At 38.0% G+C, this 15,395-nt stretch overlaps 1 long non-coding RNA gene across 1 annotated transcript in view; it reads right to left on the bottom strand.

Annotated features, from left to right (window-relative positions):
- Positions 1-15,395, bottom strand: part of LOC118522898 (uncharacterized) — a 650,767-nt gene that overhangs the window by 126,347 nt on the left and 509,025 nt on the right. The window lies entirely within an intron of this gene.

Genomic DNA, 15,395 nt, shown 5'->3' with positions numbered 1-15,395 from the left:
GAACTTGCCCAACAGGGAGTTTTAAAATATCAGAAAAAATAAACACTTGGTTCTATTTCAGCTGTAATCAGCAGTAGGTAATTTTTTTTTTTTTTTAAGGATGGTTTGAGTTGCTTATTGTTTAGTTCCTATTTCTTAGGAGACTCCTTCCTTTCTCATTCATGGCTTGGGGGTGGTCAGGAGGGAGGTTATGGGTGAATTGTTTGTTGTTGTTTAAATAAATTGAATAAACTTTCAAAACAAACAAAAACAAAGGCAAATTTATTTTCAAACTAATTCCTTAGAGTCAAGGAGAATAACCATAATAACTAAAAGAATAATTTTTTTTTTTGATTTTATTTATTTGACAGAGAGGGACACAGCGAGAGAGGGAACACAAGCAGGGGGAGTGGGAGAGGGAGACGCAGGCTTCCCACGGAGCAGGGAGCCTGATGTGGGGCTCGATCCCAGGACCCTGGGATCATGACCTGAGCCGAAGGCAGACGCTTAACGACTGAGCCACCCAGGCGCCCCACTAAAAGAATAATTTAATAATAATTTAAAAAGTATATGTAAAAGGATGTGGAGGGAAGTTTGAATGTGCTGGTTCTTTAATTTACAAAGAAAAGAGTCAATTGTCAGGGACTTCTGGTTTCCCATCCAGCATGAAAGGCGCTCAGACATTGCTACTCTATTCTAACTAGCAAAAATCTAAACAAAGAGAAATATCAAAAATGCTTCTTAGATCCATTAGAGAAGGAAGATCACAAGGCAAACTGCCACCCCAAAGAGTGGGGAGGCAGAAAGGAGGATACAGAAAATTTAAAATTACTGGAGCAGAAATCTTCAAAGAAATCAGTACCAGAGTAGGGAAATCTGACATGTAATTGATGAATTGCTAGAGGTTCAGAATGGACAAGCCTTAGAGACAAAAACCCCAGGGGAACCAGTCATATGGGGGAATCTCACACTTTTGTAAGTTTCAACTCCCAGAGTTCTACCAGATTGTCACAGTGAATGTCAGAGAAAAATCCCCTTAAGCTTTTGGCGGGAGGAGGGAAAATGGAACAATGGTGAAATATTCCAGAGCGCTCTGTTACCTCAAGAGAAATTATTCTACCAGAGCCTAAACAACACCAGCCCCCACTAGCCATCTGGTCCCACCTAAGGGGAGTACGGAAGGAACTGAAAAACACAGGTGAAGTTCATAGTCCAGGAGCATGGTTTCACCAAGAAACTAAAACCAAATCACAGGACAAACTACAGAAAGCATCCTCTCCCCCACACCTTCCCACCACATTACTAAAGGTATATTTATTGCAATTCCTTTTCGCTAGTACCTCATGTCTACCTCTCATAAAAAATTACAAGTCATACCAGAAGGCAAAAACACAGTTTGAAAAGACAATAAAAGCATCAGAACCAGAGACAGATATGGCAGGTAGGTTGGAATTATCAAAGAACTTTTTAAAACCATGATTAATATGCAAATGGCTTTAATGGAACAAGTAGAAAAAATTAAGAACAGATGGGTAATATAAGGAGAAAAATGGAAATTCTAAAAATAAAAAAATGCTAGCAATCAAAACCAGTGTAACTTTGATGGGCTCATTAGCAGACTGGACACAGTTGAGGAAAGACTCTCGGAGCTTGAGTATATGATGGAGACCTCCAGATCTGAAAAGCAAAGAGGAAAAAACTGGAAAAAAAAACCTTAACAGAATATCCAAAAACTATGGGATAAGTACAAAAGCTGTAACCTGTGATAAGAACACTAGAGGGCAAAGAAAGGGAAAGGAACAAAAGAACTATTTGGAGCCATAGTAACAGAGTTCTGCCATATTAATGTCAGACATCAAAGCACAGATCCAGGAATCAGAGAGAACATGCAGCAGATTAAATGCCAAAAAAAAAAAAAAAACCACACAACACTACACCTAGGCAGATCACCTTCAAACTTCAGACAATCTACAGTAAATAATCTTGAAAGAAGCCAGAGGATAAAAACAAAAAATACCTTACCTATGCATGAGCAAAGATAAGAATTACATGCAAGCCCTCAGGTACCACACAAGAAGGGAATGGAGTGAAATATAGTAAAAGTTGAAAGAAAAAAAGGCAACCTAGAATTCTGTACCCTGTGAAATTATCCTTCAAAATCAAAAAAGAAATACACACTTTCTCAAACAAAAATTGAGGAAATCTGTTGTCAGTAGGTCGGCCTTGTAAGCAATGTTAGAAGAAGTTCTTCTGAGAAGAAAAATGATAATAGATCAGAAACCCAGAACTATATAAACAAAGGAAGAGCGTGAGAGAAGGACTAAATGAAGGTAAAATAAAAGCTTAGATTTTTATTATTTTTAATTGAGATGACAGATAACAATTTATTAGCCAAAATAATCACACCAGGGTATTCAATTATGTATGCTTATGTATGCATATATATGTGAATATGCCTATATGTAAGTGAAAGGAATGACAGTGCTGATACAAGGAACTGGAGGGAAGAATTAAGAATATTTTGTTAATAGTATGGAGGTTCCTCAAAAAGTTGAAAATAGAGCTACCATACGACCCAGCAATTGCACTACTGGGTATTTACGCCAAAGATACAAATGTAGGGATCCGAAGGGGTACATGCACCCCGATGTTTATAGCAGCAATGTCCACAATAGCCAAACTGTGGAAAGAGCCAAGATGTCCATCGACAGATGAATGGATAGAGAAGATGTGGTATATATATACAATGGAATATTATGCAGCCATCAAAAGGAATGAAATCTTGCCATTTGCAATGACGTGGATGGAACTGGAGGGTATTATACTGAGCAAAATAAGTCAATCAGAGAAAGACATGTATCATATGACCTCACTGATAAGAGGAATTCTTAATCTCAGGAAACAAACTGAGGGTTGCTGCAGTGGTGTGGAGTGGGAGGGATGGGGTGGCTGGGTGATAGACACTGGGGAGGGTATGTGCTATGGTGAGCACTGTGAATTGTGTAAGACTGTTGAATCACAGACCTGTACCTCTGAAACAAATAATACATTATATGTTGAAGAAGAAAGAAGAAAGAAGAAAGAAGAAGAAAGAAGAAGAAGAAGAAGAAGAAGAATGTAGCAGGAGGGGAAGAATGAAGGGGGGGAATCGGAGGGGGAGGTGAACCATTAAAGACTATGGACTCTGAAAAACAAACTGAGGGTTCTAGAGGGGAGCAGGGTAGGGGAATGGGTTAGCCTGGTGATGGATATTATAGAGGGCATGTTCTGCATGGAGCACTGGGTGTTATATGCAAACAATGAATCATGGAACACTACATCAAAAACTAATGGTGTAATGTATGGTGATTAATATAATAAAAAAAAGAATATTTTGTTATTGTGAGCTACTTGCACTACCTGTAAAGTGGTACAGTATTAGGTCAAAGTGGATTGGAATAGGTGAAATGTATTTTGCAAACTCTGGGGCAACCACTAAAAAAAGGTTGAAAAGGAAGTATAGCTAACATGCTAAGAAAAAATAGAAAAAGGAATCATATAAAATTCTCAAATCTCAAGACAGAAAAAAGTGTGAAAGGCAAAAATAGAAAAAAAAAGAACACAGGTAATAAACAGAAAACAGTAATAAATATGGTAGGCATGAGTCTAACCATTTCAATAATCACTTGTAATGTCCATGATAGAAATATAACAATTAAAATATAGAGATTAACAAAATGAATCAAAAAACAAGACCCAACTAAACACTGTCTATAAGAAACCTACTTCAAATATAAACACAGAGATTAAAAGTAAATGGATAGAGAAAAACAGACCATGATAACACCAACTGAGATTGTTATTTTAATATGTCAACTCGACTGGGCGAAAGGATGCCTAGATAGTTGGCAAAACATTATTTCTGTGAGTGTCTGAGATGGTGTTTATAGAAAAGATGAGCATTTGAACTGGTGAACTGAATAAAGCAGATGGCTCTCCCCAGTGTGGGTGGGTATCATCCAATCCACTGAGGGCCTGAATAGAATAAAAAGGTGGGGGGAGTAAAGGTGAATTCGCCCAGTCTCTGCTTGAGCTAAGACATCCAACTTCTGCTTTCATGGTTCTTAGCCCTCCATCTCAGACTGAATTATACCATTGGCTTTCTCAGTTCTCTACGTTATAGACAGCAGATGATGAGATTTCTCAACTTGTATAATCATCATGTGAGCCAACTCCTATAGTGAAACTTCCCATCCATCCATCTCCTATTTTGTGTTCCTATACATAAATAACCCTAATACACTAATGAAAAGAAATCAGGAGTAATTATACTATTTCAGACAGAACAGATTTCAGAACAAGGAAAGTTATCAGGGATGAAAGGATAAATATGACATGAAATAATGATAAAGGAGTCAATATTCAAAGAAAACACAGTCCTTAAGGTGTATGCACCCAACATCAAAGCACCAAAATATTTAAGGTAAAAACTGATAAAATTCCAAGGAAAAATAAATGAATCTACTCTTATGGGTGGGGATTTTAATACTCCTCTATCAGAAGTGGACAAATCCATCAGAAAGAATGTTAGTAAGAACACAGTTGAATTTAAAGCACCATCAATCAACTAATAATTAACATCTATAGACTATTCAACAATAGCAGAATATGCATTTTTCTCAAGCTCTTATGGAATATTCCCCCATACAGACCATATTCTGGACCATAACAAATTTAAAGGCAAAGAAATCACCAAATGTCTGCTTTGAGACCACAACGGCATTGAATTAGAAATCAATAATGGACTGGTGCCTGGTTGGCTCAGGTGGTTGAGTGTCTGCCTTTGGCTCAGGTCATGATCCCAGGGTCCTGGGATCAAGTCCTGCATCAGGCTCTCTGCTCAGTGGGGAGTCTGCTTCTCCCTCTCCCTCTGCTCTCTCTCTCTCTCTCAAGTTAATAAATAAAATGTTAAAGAAAAGAAATCAATAATAGAAAGATAGTTGGAAAATCCCAAATGCTTTGAGATTAAACAACACACTTCTGAATAACAGATAGTCAAAGAATTCTCAAGAGAAATTTTAAAAATATTTTGAACTAGATGGAAATAAAATAGAACTTATAAAAATTTGTGAGATGGAGTGAAAACAGTCTAGAGGAAAATTTATAGCATTAAATGCAAATATTAGGAAAGAAGAAATGTCTAAAATCAATAATCTAAGCTTTTATCTTAGGAAAATAGAAGCAGCACAAATTAAATGCAAACTAAACAGAAGAAAAAATAGTAAGACTGAAGTTAATGAAATTGAAAACTTCAAATCAATAGAGAAAAACCAATGAAACCAAAAGCTGGTTCTTTGAAATGATCAATAAAATTAATAGGCCTATAACCAAGCTAAGTAAGAAAAAAAGAGTTGACACAAATTACTAAAATCAGAAATGAAAGGAGGACATCACTACAGATCCATGGAGATTAGAAGGATAATAAAGAAATACTATGGACAACTCTATGCACACAAATTTGGTAATATAAATGACTGGACCAGTTCCTTGAATGACAGAATCTGCCAAAACTAACACAAGAAGAAACACACAATCTGAATAGGCCTATATCTATTTTTCCAAATGAATTATATCCATCCTCTACAATCTCTCTCAGAAGACAGAAGCATAAGGAATGCTTAATAACTCATTCTCTGAGACCAGCGTTATCTTAACACCAGAAACAGCAAGCATTACAAGGCAAGAAAGCTACAGACCACTACCTCTCTTGAACATAAATGTAAAAATCCCTAAAAATTAGTAAATTGAATCCAACAACATATAAAAAAGAATTATACACTACAATCAAGAAGGATTTATCCCAGGTATGCAAAGCTGCTTTTACATGAAAAAATTAACATAATCCAACACATCAACAGGCTAAGGAAGAAAAGACCACATGATCCTATCAATACATGCAGAACAGTTAATTGACAAAACCAAACACCCATGCATGATAAAAACTCTCTGCCAACAATGGATTAGAAGGGAATTTCTTCAACTTGATAAACAACAACAACAACAAAAAAACCCTACAGCTAACACCATACTTAATGATGAAAAACTGTTTTTCTGCTAAGATCAGTAACAGGTGAGGATGTTCCCTCTCAGCACTGGTTTTCAACACTGTTCTAGAAGCCATAGTTCATTTAGTAAGACAAGAAGTAGGTATAAAATGTATACATATTGGAAAAAAAGAAATAAAACTGTCTTTATTAGTGTATGATAGTATCATTTATGTAAAGAAACTGAAAAGAATCAACAAGATATCTCCTGAAACTGTTAAATGACTATAGCAAGATTATAAGATAAAAGGTTAATATACAGAAGTCAATTCCTTTCCTATATAACATAACGAACAAGTGGAATTTGATGTTAAAAACACATTACGATTTACCTTAGCACATCCAAAAATGAAGTACTTAGGTATAAATACAACAAACTATATATAAGGGATCTATGAGGACAACACAGATGAAAAATATCGAGGAAGAATTACATAGAGAGATACTCTATGATCATGTGTAGACTCAATATGGTCTAGGTAGTTGATTCTTTCCAACTGGACTTAGAGATTCAACTCAATCCCGATCAAAACCCTAGCAAGTTATTTTGTGGATATTGACAAACTAATTCTAAATTTTCTATGTAGAGGCACAAAACCCAGAACAATGAACACAATACTGAAGGAGAAACACAGAACTGGAGGGCTGACACTACCTTACCTGAGAACTTACTATAAAGCTACACTGTCCTGATTATACAGCTTTACAGTTAATCTTGAGGTAGTGTACTTTTTAATACAGCTTTTCATTTTCACTTACTTTTTTTATTGTGTCTTATACCCACCTCTTGCACCACAGCATGGTATTGGTGAGAGAATAGACAAATAGATCAATGCACAGATTAGAGAGCCCACAATTAGACCCACATAAATAATGGTCAACTTTTCTTTAACAAATGAGCAAAAGCAATGCAATGGGGCAAAGACAGACTCTCCAACAAAGAGTGCTGGGCCAACTGGACACACACATGCAAAGAAATGAATATAGACACAGACCTTACACCATTCACAAAAAAAAAAAAAAAAGACTCAAAATGAATCAGGGACCTAAATGTAAAAAGAAAAACTATAAAACTCCTAGGAAATACCATTGGAAAAAATCTTGGCGACCTTGCATTTTTAAATGCAAAACCAAAGGCACAATCCATGAGAGAAATATCGAACAATATGGACTTCATCAAAAACTTCTGCTCTGCTAAATACAGTGTCAAGAGTATGTGAAGAGAGACTACAGATTGACAGAAAATATTTTTAGAGGCATGTATGATAAAGGATTGCTATGCAAAATATATGAAGATTCTTAAAACTCAACAATAAAAGAAAAACCAATTTAAAAAGTAGGCAAAGACCTGAACAGACACCAAAGAAGTTATACAGATGCCAAGTGAGCATATGAAAATATGTTTATCATCATATGTTGTTAGAAAATGACAAATTTAAACAACAATGAGATACCACTCTACATACCTGTTAGACTGGCCAAAATCCAAAACACTGACAACACCCAGTGCTGGCAAGGATGGGGAGCAATATGGACTCTCAGTCATTGCTGGTGGGACTGCAAAATAGTACATGATTTTATCATACGATTTAGCAATAACACTCTTTGGAATTGACCCAAATGAACTGAAAACTTACATCCACACAAAAACCTGCCCACACATATTTACAGCAGTGTTATTCCTAATTGCCAAAACCTGGAAGCAACCAAGATGTCCTTCAGGAGGTAAATGGGTAAATAAACTATGATACATCCAGACAATAGTCTATTTTTCAGTGCTAAAGGGAAATGAGCTATCAAGCTTTGAAAAGACATGGAGGAAACTTAAGTACTACTGTGTGAAAGGAACCAACCGGAAAAGCTCTTCAAGCTGCATGATCGCAACTATACGACATTCTAGAAAAGGCAAAAGTATAGAAACAATAAAAAGTTCGCTGGTTACCAACAGTTAGGGTAGAGGGATGAATGAACAGACAGAGCACAGAAGAAGAGTAGAACCATTCTCTGTGTTACTACAATAGTGGATACATTTGTCAAAACTCATTAAGGTGTACAATATCAAGAGTGAACCCCTATATAAACTACAGACTTTGGGTGATAATTACATGCCGATGTAGGTTCACTGATTATAACAAATGTACAGTCTGGTGGGGGATGAGCTTCTATGTATGAAAGGAGAGAGGGTAGAGAAAATTCTCTGTACTTCCATTCAAGTTTGAGATAAATCTAAAATTCCCCTAAAAAGTTTAATTAAAAAGTCAACTGCCATTATTTCACTAGAGTGTTAACTGTACAAAGATGTTCATTTTTTAAAGACATAAATATAACAATAGAATGAAACATAAAGAGTGGCTAAGGTGGAGGAATAAGAATGTCAATGTGTCATAGAAAATTATGAGAAAAATGAAATGAGTCAAAAAGTATTCCAAAAAAGAAAACAAAAAAAATTATAAGCATAAATATTACTTATTATGTGGTATAATCAATGTGAGTGAATTCAGATATTTGAAAGAAAAACATAAAGATACTTCATTTGATTCAGAATCCAACTGTTGTTCATGCTACCTGTTATATATACACTTAAAAGAAAGTAACTCAGAAAATGGGTAAAATGTATGAAGAAAATTCAAAGAAATAAAGAACCAAGGGTCACCATATTAATAACAGATCCAGTGAAATTCAAAATAAAAACCATTCAAGAGGATAATTTTTTGAAGTATAGTTGACATATAATATCCTATTAGTTTCAGATGTATGTCACAGTCATTCAATATTTTTATACATTATGAAATGATCCCCACAGGAAGTCTAGTTACGATCTGTCACCATAAAAAGTTATCACAATATTACTGACTATATTCCCTATGCAGTACATTACATTCCCATGACTTACTCTGTAACACAAAGTTTGTTATTCTTAATGCTCTTCACCTATTTCATGGGCCCCTAAAACCTCCCCCATCTGGTAACCAAAGGTTTGTTCCTCTAAATGTGAGTCTGTTTCTGCTTTGTTTTGTTCCTTTGTTTTTTAAAGCTCACAAGTAAGTGAAATCATACAGTATTTGTCTTCGTCTATCAGACTTGATTCATTTAGCATGATACCCTCTAGGTCCATCCACACTGTCATAAATACCAAGATTTCATTCTTTTTTATGAGTGATATTCCATATAATACACATACATGTATTCCATATGTATATACATACACACACACTATACACAGAGCACAACTTCTTTATCCATTCATTCGCCGGTGGACACAGGTTGCTTCAGTATCTTGCCTACTGAAAATAAAGCTACAACGAACATACAGTTGCAAATATGTTTTCGTATTGGTGTTTTCATTTTCTTTGGATAAGTATTCTGAAATGGAATCACCAGATCATATGGTAGTGCTACTACCATATGAGAAACCGCTGTACTGGTTTTCCACAGGGGTTGCACCAAATTACGTGCCCACCAGAAGCAAAGAAGGGTTCCTCTTCCCCACATCCTCACCAACACCAGTTATTACTAAGAAAAACAAAAGTAATGGGTGTGAGCTAATACCTCATTGTGGTTTTGATTTACATTTCTCTGATGATTAGGGGTATTTCGCATCTTTCGTGTGCCTGTTGGCCATCTGTAGGTGTTCTCTGGGAAAATGTCTATTCAGGACCTCTTATTTTTTGAATTGTTTTTTTTTTTTTTTTTTTTTTAAATGTATTTATTCGAGAGAGAGTGAGAGCGAGAGAGATCAGAGGGAGAGGGAGAAGCAGACTCACTGCCGAGCAGGGAGCCCGATGTGGGACCCGATCCCAGGACCCTGGGATCATAACCCGAACCGAAGGCAGTCGCTTAACCAACTGAGCCACCCAGGCGCCCCTGAATTGTTTTTTTTAAAAACATCAAGTTGTGGGGCACCTGGGTGGCTCACTTGGTTGAGCGTCCAACTCTTGATTTCAGCTCAGGTCATGATCTTGGGGTCGTGAGCTCGAGCCCAGTGTTGGCCTCTCCATTGGGCCTGAAGTCTACTTGGGAGTCTCTCTTTCCCTCTCCCTCTGGCCCTCCCCCTGCTTGCATGCTTGCTCTCTAATACATAAATAAATATTACACCCCCCCCCCACACACACACATTAGGGGTGGCTAGGTGCTCAGTTAAGCGTGTAACTTCAGTATAATCTTGGGGTCCTGGGATCCTGCCCCACGTCAGGCTCTGTGCTCACTGGGGAGGCTGTTTCTCCCTCTGCCCCTCCCCCCACTCATGCTCCTGTGTGCTATCTTTCAAATAAGTAAGTTCTTAAAGCAAAACAAAAAACCAGTAAGTTCTGTGAACTCTTTATATATTTTGGATGTTAACCCTTTATCAGATGTTTGATTTGTACCTATCTGGGCACATTCACTAAGTTGCATTTTCATTTTGTTGATGGTTTCTTTCAGCATGCAAAGCTTTTCAGTTTAATGTGATCTCATTTACTTTAGCTCTTGTGGCATGTGCCTGAAGAGACTGGTCCAAGACCATATTGTTAAAACCAAGGTCAAAAGAGCTTCCTACCTGTGTTTTCTCCTAGATGTTTTATGCTTTCAGGTGTTAACATTCAGGTCTTGAACCTATTTTGAATTTACTTTTGTATATGGTGCAAGATTGTGATCCAGTCTTACCAACACCATTATTTTGAAGAGACTGTCTTTTCCCCATTGTATATTCTTGACTTCTCTGTCATAGATTAAATCATCATATATAGTGTGGGTTAATTTCTGGGTTCTCTATTCCATTTCATTGATCTAGGTGTCTGTTTTTGTGCCAGTACCATACTATTTTGGTTACTAGAGCTTGGTAGCACATTTTGAAATCAGCGAGTGTAATACCTCCACCTTTGTTCTATTCTTAAAGAGGGTAACTTTTTGAGGAAGGATACTGCCTAAAACTAAGGCATGTTACAAAACTGTTGAAAATTGACAAAAATTAAAATTTAAAGCAAAAAATGAAAACCTGAGATTATCTTACAGAACAAGAAGAGTAGTAAAGGGCACCTGGGTGGCTCAGTCATTAAGCATCTGCCTTCGGCTCAGGTCATGGTCCCAGGGTCCTGGGATCAAGTCCCGCATCGGGCTCCCTGCTCAGCGGGAAGCCTGCTTCTCCCTCTCCCACTCCCTCTGCTTGTGTCCCCTCTCTCACTGTGTCTCTCTCTGTCAAATAAATAAATAAAATCTTTAAAAAAAAAAAAGAAGAGTAGTAAAAAATACAGAGTATGTGAATACAGAACCAGGAAGGTAATTTTAATTAGTGTTTTATATCAAGCTCTAGTTTTTGAAAACAGAAAATTTATCTTCTTTTCAAGTAGCATTCATGGAATATTTACTAGAATTGAGCATACCTTAGGAAGTGGTTAAAATCAATTTTCATACTATGTATAACATGATGCATTTTTGGAAGTAAATTAAAATACTGTATAAGTAAAAAAAAATAAGTATGGACAGCACAATATTAATACCCATATGTATTTAAATCTTGTGATTCTGACTTGGTTTTCTTTCTCCTTTTTATATACTTCAGTATAATGCTAAGGTTTTATAATAAACTTGCATGAACTTAATTGAAAGGGTCTTTTTTTTACTATCAAGATTAAATTTAACTAGTGAATAAAGTCACCAAAATAATATTGAAGAAGTTGTTTTTTTTTCCAAAACAAGAGGAAGCACTCTTCTCTTAGGAAAACAGAAAACATTAAGGCAAGAGTCGCAAAGATGTGAGACTCTGTTAAGCGAGGAGTGCCTTGAGATGTAATCATTTTGGTATGGACGCCTCCTGCATTTTTCTCTTCTTTTCCCACGTAGGCATATTCCAAACCCACACATGATACTTGATCCTGTCAAACAATGTTGATTACTGGTCCCCAATGACTTCAGCTGTGGCTAGGAGCTGACTTTGTAAATATGCCCAGACACATTTGCCAAAAAGAAAATGTCAACATTCAAAGAAGATCAGTTTGTTACCAAGGCCTAAGACACATGACCACCCAAAAAAGGTTCAATTATAGGAGAACTAAGAACAAGAAGAGCTTGCCCCTTTGTCAAGAGTAAGTATTAAAGGAAAACTAAAACTTAATATTGGACAATATGGTTTGTTTTTAAAATATTGCCTTTATTTGTTAAACAATAAAATATTATACCCTAAATATAGATCCCTTTGATTCTTGGCATAAAAAAAAAAAAAATCACAAAAAGAAATTTCTGATCTTTAAAAAAATAAAATAAATGCACTTGTTCAGTTTTTCTTTTAGGAGGCCCCAAGGGAGGCCTGAGGTAGAACACCATTCTCTCCCACCCAGGTCTGAGCACTTTGAGAAGAAACTAAAGCAGCACTTGAGATCAGGTTGAAGGACATGGCTTCATCCAAGTTTATTAGCCAAGTAGCGTTGTGAAGGTTGAAGAGCAAAACATGGCGGAACTCCCCAGGCAGGCCCAGGCAGGAGTGGGAACTGTCTCCCAGAGGATGAGCAATGGATCCTGTACAAAGACATACTTCACCCCACTCGGCACTCTTACCTCTCCCATCTCCTCTGTTGCTCATTTCTTTTGTTCGCAGTTCTAAATGTTGGGAGTGTCCGGGGATTAGTCCTTGTGCCACATTTATTTTTCTGACCATATTCACCTTCTAGAATGATCTCATGCAGGTCCAAGCTGATGTCAGGTTTGGGCTTCTCCTCTGAGCACCTTACTATCTCCACCTGGATGTCTAATAAGCATCTTAAACTCAAATGTATCTAAGACTGAACTCCTGATTTTTACTCCCAGCCCCACCCCAAACAGGTCCTATCCCAGTCTTTCCACCTCACTTCATTGCAAATCCATTCTTCAGTTGTGCACTTCAAAATCTTTGATGCATATCTCCATTCTTAATGCTGATCATTCCTCACACTGCATGTCATCTGTCAGCAAGTTTTGCCATCCATACTTCAAATACGTTTGGAATCCTGTTCCTCCTCACCACCGTTCCTGCTAGCACCGTCATGTCAGTTCCCTCTTCTTGTCACAACCTCCCCTCTCCCCCAATTGAGTCTTAGGACAGGAGCTGAGTGATTTTACTAAAACACAAGTCAAATTAGGTTAATTCTGGGCTCCAGACAATCTGGTTCCTTGTTCTTTGTCAAAGCTGCAGGAACTCTCTGCTTTAGCCCCCGGCCTTCCCTTCTAAAATTTCGGCACCCATCCCTTGATATTTCTTCTCTCTACTCCAGTTTTTCCTTTGACACTTTCCACTTTGTTTTTTGTATTAAGTTTTTAATCTTACTTCCAGTAGGGTCAACAGGCAGTGTTATATTAGTTTCAGGTGTACGAATGATTCAACAATGCTAGACACGGCTCAGTGCCCATCATGGTTGCACTTGCCACTTTATTTTATTTTTTTTAAAGATCTTACTTATTTATTTGACAGACAGAGAGATAGCAAGAGCAGGAACACAAGCAGGGGGAGTGGGAGAGGGAGATTCCCGCCCAGCCGGGAGCCCGATGTGGGGCTCCATCCCAGGACCCTGGGATCATGACCTGAGCTGAAGGCAGACGCTTCACCGACTGAGTCACCCAGGCGCCCCTGCACTTGCCACTTTAAAAGCACTTATGTCTCTTACATTTATTTTCTGTGCCTCCTATTAGAATAGTTCTTTGTCTATTTCATTCACATTGGTCTATTTTACTTGGTTCAATTCCAGTGGCTAGAAAGGTATCTGATAATATGTAAGCCCTCGATACTATCTGGTGAATGAATGAATGGTTGGTTGATGTCTGCGAGGAAGAAGGGGTGGATTGAGCCCACCATGCTCAACTGTTTTGCCCAAAGTCACTGTCTTACCAGAACTGCCTTTCCCTAAAGCAGAGTAAGGAAAGGAGCAAAAGGGAGTCCCTGTGTGTTGTAGTGAATGGAGCTCCAAGAACATAGGAGGAAGCACAAGGACTAGGGAGTAAGATGCCCTGTAAACGCATTCTTTGTTTCCATATTATCAATGAAAACCTACTGTAATATTGCAGTTACGATCCCAGGGAATCTAAAACTGAGGTCTTCTTACTCTAGTCTGAGAGCCCAGTCTGGCCGGCAAAGGGTTTTCTGTATGGCTCTTGACTGAAGAATTCCCTTTCAATTTTGCAAAGATTATAAGGAAGAGCAGGAGGGCAGCCTCCTGCTCAAATGCATCACCTTCAAAGCAAGAGAATGTTTGAGTTTCATTATGTTTAATTTTCCATATGTGATCTCGCTTGTGCAATCAGCGCTACACTAAGAACCACCCCCCACCACCAACACACACACACACACACACACACACACACACACACACACACACACTACCGTCTTCAGAAGACTCTGCAATTCAAACATTCTGCATTTACCCCCATCTCAGTGGGAAAAACAGTGCTTCCTCCTGACATATTCTCAGGCCCTGAGTGAAGAGCAGCAGGGTGGAGTCTGTCCTTAGCTTTTTCTTCCAGCTGGAGACATCAGGTGCTCTCTGTAAGGGCACTTTGAAGAATAGGCTGACACTGCAGTGCATTTGGGAAATGGTGTCTGAGAGACAATAAAAGGGGTCCTGGCTTAAAGTATATTAAGGGATCACAGGAGTACATCTTGACTGCACGCTCAGATCTTTTGATTCAAAGACACACATCTTCTCATCTCCCAAGGGGTGAGGCCAACCTAGCGCAGAATATAGACGAAGCCTCACAAACAGGGTTGCCAACTGCATGTCAGAGATAATTAGTGAGAACACGGCAAGAGGCTGCCCTCGGTGCAGAGGAAAAACGGATTAGGGAGGAAACTCCAGGTGTGTGCGTGGGGAGCTACCAGCCTAGATGTGCAAGGCACACACGCACCGAAGTGGCACTCATGGGCTCCCTGTTTCCCAGGGGAGGAGACATAGAGTATGCTGGTACTTCCGGGTGGCTTTGCTGGTCCACGACTTTGCTTATTTCACTGACATCCTTTTTTCGAGAGTAACAGGAGGCCAGACGGTGGGAGTGGACATGAGCAAGGAGAATGCCAAATGTCATCATTCGCATACCAGATTCTGGCTACATATGTGGTTAAGATTGGAACCAACCCAGTCCCATTCTATGTCCATTTTATTTGTATAATGTATTTATATACATTGTATACGATGTATACATTGTATTTGTATAAATGTATTCAATTGTGTACATTCTATTTGTATAAAAACATTGTATTTGTATAAATGTATACAATTTATTTGTGTCATTTCCCAAGAGGATTTGAGATTAACTATCAAAGGCAGGCCTACCATAAAATACAAATATTGGAAATTGTGAGAAGAGAAAGAATGCAGGTATGGGAAATCTGTGGCC

The sequence above is a fragment of the Halichoerus grypus genome, chromosome 2 (assembly GCF_964656455.1).
Source record: "Halichoerus grypus chromosome 2, mHalGry1.hap1.1, whole genome shotgun sequence".
NCBI classification, from domain to species: domain Eukaryota; kingdom Metazoa; phylum Chordata; class Mammalia; order Carnivora; family Phocidae; genus Halichoerus; species Halichoerus grypus.
The sequence above is the reverse complement of the archived record's forward strand: the minus strand, read 5'-3'. Positions and strand labels throughout refer to the sequence as shown.